Here is a 6,393-nt window from a genome sequence, read left to right on the forward strand (position 1 = left end):
CGTGATTCTTACTGTGATTGGCTGTGGCTTGAAGTGTAGGAACAGTGATCAACGGTCCTACATAGTAGAACCGTATGATCACTGTTCATACACAGGGGAGAATGACAGGCGGCTTGTTTACATCAGCCGTCTGCCTTTCTCCCGCTGTCACGGACGATCACGAGTGCCCGGCGGATGGCGTGCGCTCGCTCCCCAGAGCCTCACAGGCTGGTGACGTACCCATACGTCACTTTGCCTGTGAGGGGCTGACCGCCGCATTATATGTACTTGCGGCGGTCGGCAAGTGGTTAAAAAGGGGTTGAAATATGTAATAAAGTATTTCAGTCAAAGGAGTGTTCTATTATGCACTGCTCAAAAAAATGAAAGGAACATTTTTATCTCAATAGTGAAAAATATCATGCTGGATAAATATACTGATATGGACTGGGTAATGTGTTAGGAATGAAAGGACGCCACATTGTTTGATGGAAATTAAAATGATCAACATACAGAGGGCTGAATTCAAAGACACCCCAAAAATCAAGCTGAAAAAAATGATGCAGCAGGCTAGTCCATTTTGCTGAAATTTCATTGCAGCAACTCAAAATGGTACTCAGTAGTTTGTTTGGCCCCCACATGCTTGTATGCATGCCAGACAAAATCGGGGCATGCTCCTAATGAGACGACGGATGGTGTCCAGGGGTATTTCTTCCCAGATCTGGACCAGGGCATCACTGAACGGACTAAGGTGCAACCTGGCAGCGTCGAATTGACCGAAACATAATGTCCCAGAGGTGTTCTATTGAATTTAGGTCAGGTGAGCGTGGAGGCCATTTAATGGTATTGATTCATCCTCCAGGAACTGGCAGCATACTCTCGCCACATGAGGCCGGACATTGTTATGCACCAGGAGGAAACCAGGACCACTGCACCAGCGTAGGGTCTGACAATAGGTCCAAGGATTTCATCCCGATGCCTAATGACAGTCAGGGTGCCATTGTCTAGGCTGTAGAGATCTATGCGTCCCTTCATGAATATGCCTCCCTAGACCATTATTAACCCAACACCCAACTGGTCATGATGAATGATGTTACAGGCAGCATAACGTTCTCCACGGCTGCTCCAGACCCTTTCATGTCTGTCACATGTGTTCAGGGTGAACCTGCTCTCATCTGTGAAAAGCACAGCGCGCCGGAAGTGGGCCTGCCAATTCTGGTGTTTAATGGCAAATGGCAGTCGAGCTCCACAGTGCCAGCAGTGAGCACAGGGCCCACTATAGGATGTTGGCCCTTCAGGCCACCCTCATGAAGTCTGTTTCTGATTGTTTGGCCAGAGACATTCACACCAGTGGCCTTCTGGGCTCTGGCAGTGCTCATCCTGTTTCTACTTGCACAAAGGAGCAGATACTGGTCCTGCTGATTGGTTAAGGACATTCTACGCCCATATCCAACATTCCTAGAGTAATTGCCTGTCTCCTGGAATCTCCTCCATGCTCTTAAGACTGTGCTGGGCGACACAGCAAACCTCCTGGCAAAGGCATGTATTGATGTGCCATTCTGGAGGAGTTGGACTGTTTGTGCAACCTCTATAGGGTTCAGGTATCGCCTCATGCTACCAGTAGTGACACTCACCCTAGCCAAACACAAAACTAGTGAAACAGTCAGAAAAGATGAGTAGGGAAAAAAATTGTCAGTGGCGTCCTCCTGTAAAACCATTCCTGTTTTGGAGGTCGTCTCATTGTTGCCCATCTAGTGCACATGCTGTTAATTTCATTAACACCAAGGCAGCTGAAACTGATTGACGAAGCCTTCTGCTTCTTAACTTACCAGCTCAATATCCCAGGATTTTATTGATTTGATGCTATACTCTGATTTAAAAGTGTTCCTTTAACTTTTTTGAGCAGTGTATATACAAAGAAGTGATAGATTATTTTAATCAAAGGACAATTTTTAGAAACAATTTTATCAGAACTAATTGACTTTTTCAATTATATATTTAACAAACTTAGAAAAGCACATTCAGTTGATGATAAAAAGAAGAGATTGTAAATGCAACTGTATATTACATTGGCTAGAAAAAAAAAACACATAAGAAACGCATGAAAGTCTAATTTCAAAGTTATATGAAAATCTCTGCAAGGTAAAATGAGTATTTCATCACAAACAAACATTTATCAAAGTATTTTTGCCTTTTTTAAAACATTTGTATTTTTTCTATTAAAATAGTACCTGGTGATTCTGCCATTAAAGTCCTTGTTTAGCCACGTCCTTTTAGAGGGTGAAAACACCCTGTCCCTATCTAGTTCTCCTGTTTTGTCTCCCTGTCATACAGGGAGGGGCTAACTGGGTCGGGGGGGGCAGGGGGGCAATTTCCCCCCTGGGTCGATCTGATTACCCCCAGAAAAGGCCGCCACAGCAGCAGCTCCGCTGTTCTCCACAGTCACACAGTAACCCGGGTGGCCGAAGCCCATCTGTTGGCTGCTGTTGTCTGCACTGGTTGCTAGGATCGCCTGCCGCCTGGTGTCTAGCATCCAGTGATGTCAGGAGGAGAAAAAGCAAGGCTGAGTCCCCAGCATTTAGAGTGGAGGAGGATTTAACTTTCTCCTCCTCCGTGTCTATTTGGCTCCACCTACCTCCTACCTCCATCTTCCCCTGTGTGTCGGAATGCGCCTGTCTGAGGGAAGGGCCCTTTCTTTGCCACGATCAAACAGAGTACCTCTCAAGTGTCGACCTGCTTGAGATGAGGTTGGGAGCAGTGGATGAATTACAATATATGTGGAGCATGTGTGTCATGGGAGCATGAGCTGGCAGCAGAGGAGGTCACATCCTTAGAGCTCAGCCAGGGTTCATCCTGGGACTTGTAGTCCTTTACTTTTGGGAATGTAACTCCCCAAAAGTGAAGGACTACAGGTGACAGCATAAACCCCTCAGAGCTTAGGATGTATCACAACCCCCACCCCGTCCCCCCCAACAATTGAAGGACTACAGGTTATAGCATAAATGAATCCATGAGATCTACGGGGTCACATCCGAAGATCTCAGGGGCTCATGCTGGGACTTGTAGACCTTCACTTTTGAGGATGTGACACCCCCCAAAAGTGAAGGACTACAGGTCCCAGCATGAACCCCTTAGAGCTCAGGATGTATCACGCCCCCCAAACTAGTAAAGAACTACAGGTCACACCATGAACCCATGAGATCTAAGGGGGTCACATCCTTAGATCTCAGGGGTTCATGCTGGGACTTGTAGGCCTTCACTAGTTGGGGGGGTCACATCCTTAGATCTCAGGCGTTAATGCTTGGACTTGTAGTCCTTTACTAGTTGCTTCAATTGGCCACTTGACTGGACTTTCCCCCCAGGCCTAAGGCTGCCAGCCTTCCCCTGCACACAGGCTTCCTTGACTTCAAATGGCCATTTTAATACACAGACTGTTTTCACCATCCAAAAACCCTGAGAAATGTCATGTATGCATTTAGTCAGGAAGAGGCTCAACTGTAGGTAAAGAAAATCAACAGCACAGAGACGCAACATAGGATGGAATCAAAAACATGGCAATAGTTAGACAAACAGCAAAAGTCATTCAGTTAGGGTTTACATCTACAGTATTTACCTTCTGTTACATAACCAAAGCTTTTACAATTCTCCTCTATTTTATACCTATCAATGTCTGTGAACAGTGTAACGGCTTAGCCCTTTAAAATACTTTGTTTTCCAAGATATTTTCCTTCCCCACCCTACCATGTAATTTCCTTTGACTTTACAATAGATACTGTGCTGTTATTGTATGCAGAATTATAGCCGTAGTTACTAAAAGTGTCTAAAACAAGCAAAACTATTTGGACGAATGCCCTTTTTTTTTACACAGGGTTTGCATGACAAAACATTCTTTGGACAGCAGGCTTGTATAATATTTCTCTTTTCTACCACAGAATTTTTTTTTTCTTATGCTGGGGAATGGACAGCTGCTTCCCATTTAATCACTGCATAAGGCAAAGATGAAGCTGGCCATACACAGTACAAATTTCTTTCCTGCAACCAGGGGCAATTGTCTTCTCCCAGCAGGTGTGCTGGCGGGGGAAACCGTCCCCACAAGGAGAAGACAGTGATTATCCCTAGCGGCTATAGCAGCTGCTAGCGATAATCGCAAGAGAATTCACCAGGCTGGTTGTACCCAAGTTGATTGATTATCTTGGTACATTCAGCCTGCCCATTATCAGTGCAAATCTCTGCCGTTTCCTGCTGAACCACACGAGATTTAGAACCGTGTATGGCCAGCCAAACATTCAAAGTGTAGTAGCCCAGTGCATGCAATTAAACTTTTCTATTCAAAATTCTTGAAGCTCATTTCTGATTTGGTTGCAATTGGCTACTACTCACTGCTATTTGCCTATTCTTAATAAGCCCTTAATAATATACTGAAGCTGTCACGAAAAAAAACTGCTTTACTTAGCAGCCAATAAGATTTTACCATCACATTCTAGGAAATAAAGATTAAAACTTTACCATTTTTTTACTTGTATTTACTTGTATTACATGTGACTCATAAAATTAAGATCCAACCCTGCTAATGATTATACCAGTACAGGATTTAGGCTCCATTCACACCTGAGCGTATCGTTTTCAGGCATTTTTTTTTGGCCGTTTTTCCAGGCGTTTTGTCTGGAGTTTTTTTAGGCGTTTTTTGCAGGTGTTTGGAGGCAGGCATTGACATATAACAAAAACAGTATACGCCTTACGCGTATCATCATACACTTGACATCACCAAAGGTGCCTCTGATGATGTCAAGTGTATGACGATACGCGTAAGGCGGACCAGGCACTCTGATGTGCAGCACGCTCTATTTATACCGCGGTTTTTATTCACATATTGTTTGAATCTACATCCATGTAAGTGCATTACTTTTTTAATAAAGTTGCTTGTTTTTACTTACTACACTATTGGCCTGCTTTTGTCCTCCTGAGGTATTACCTTTCTGGTTGGAGCTTTCTAAGTGGTTCAGGCTGGTGTTGTCCTTCTGCATTGTCCTGTGAGTGGAGAGTTTGGGTGTCATCACAGACCGGATGAATTCTGAGGGATTCTTTTATGTCAAGTGCTTCTGGAATGCTCTGGCGCTTTTTGACCGCTATGTAGGAGGAGGGTCAAACTCTCTGGTAAGCAGATTTGACTGTCACTTTTGAGTGATCATACGCTTTCCCCACTACACACTGGTGATTGGATGATGTGGACTGGTTTCCTCCCTCTCCTCCGTCAACTCCATCTAAGACTTTGGGACTTTTGTCTATACTGTTTTTTGTATATTTGCATATTATTTATATATGTATTTAATTTTGGCGCTGCTCCCATTTTATTACTATCAGTGTATGGGTTTGTAATCTACCTATTGAGCTGGCTGCCTATGCTATCTTGATGTAATTATGAGCGCAGGTATCTTTCTCCCTTTTTTTTATTGACATATAACAAAAAGGCTTGTAATCTGCTAAAAAATAAACTCATGTACTTTTTTGAGCTTCAGGCGAAAAAAAGCTCATATGTGAAAAGAGGCCATTGAAATGAATGGGATTTTGCATGTTGGGCGTTTTGAGACTTCAGAGATGAGCTGAAAAATGCTCAGGTGTGAACAGGGCCTTAGTACTGTTTAAATGCAAATTAAAAAGCATTGCTATATGAAGAACTGAAATGGCAGAATGCAGGTGATGATTGTACATATTGTTAAAGGGGTAGCCCAACCAAAAGTGGCATTTTAGATATAGCTGGAGCTTGGTAGGATGATTCAACCACTGGCATCTTATATGCTTTAGAGTAGAGCAATAAGAGGAAAACAAAAAGGACCGGACTTTTAAAGTGCCCAGCAACATTCAATGTTTAAAATACACTTTTTTTATTAACAGCTGGCAATACATTTCAATAAAAAAAAAAAAAACAACTGGTAATACAACATACTGTACTATAATTATTTAACCACTTAAGCCCGGGAAGATTTTACCCCCTTCCTGACCAGGGCCTATTTTGCGATTCGGCACTGCGTGACTTTAACGGACAATTGCACGGTCGTGCGACGCTGTACCTAAACTAATTTGGCGTCCTTTTTTTCCCACAAACAGAGCTTTCTTTTGGTGGTATTTGATCACCTGTGCGATTTTTTGATCATGCGCTATAAACAAAAAAAGAGCGTCAATTTTGCAAAAAGAACAATATTTTTCACATTTTTTTATATGAAATTCCCCAAAAAAAATGTAAAAATCAAAATGTTTGGTAAAAAAAAAATCGCAAAAAGCGTATTTTGATTGGTTTGATTGATTTGGTTTCGGCGCAAAAGTTATTGCGTTTACTAACAAAGGGAAAGATTTTTGTCATTTTTGCTGTTTTTTTTAACATTTTTTAATGGCGGCGATCTGCAATTTTTTTTGCAGGAC

The sequence above is a fragment of the Pelophylax lessonae genome, assembly GCF_965119305.1.
Source record: "Pelophylax lessonae genome assembly, chromosome: 2".
NCBI lineage: Eukaryota > Metazoa > Chordata > Amphibia > Anura > Ranidae > Pelophylax > Pelophylax lessonae.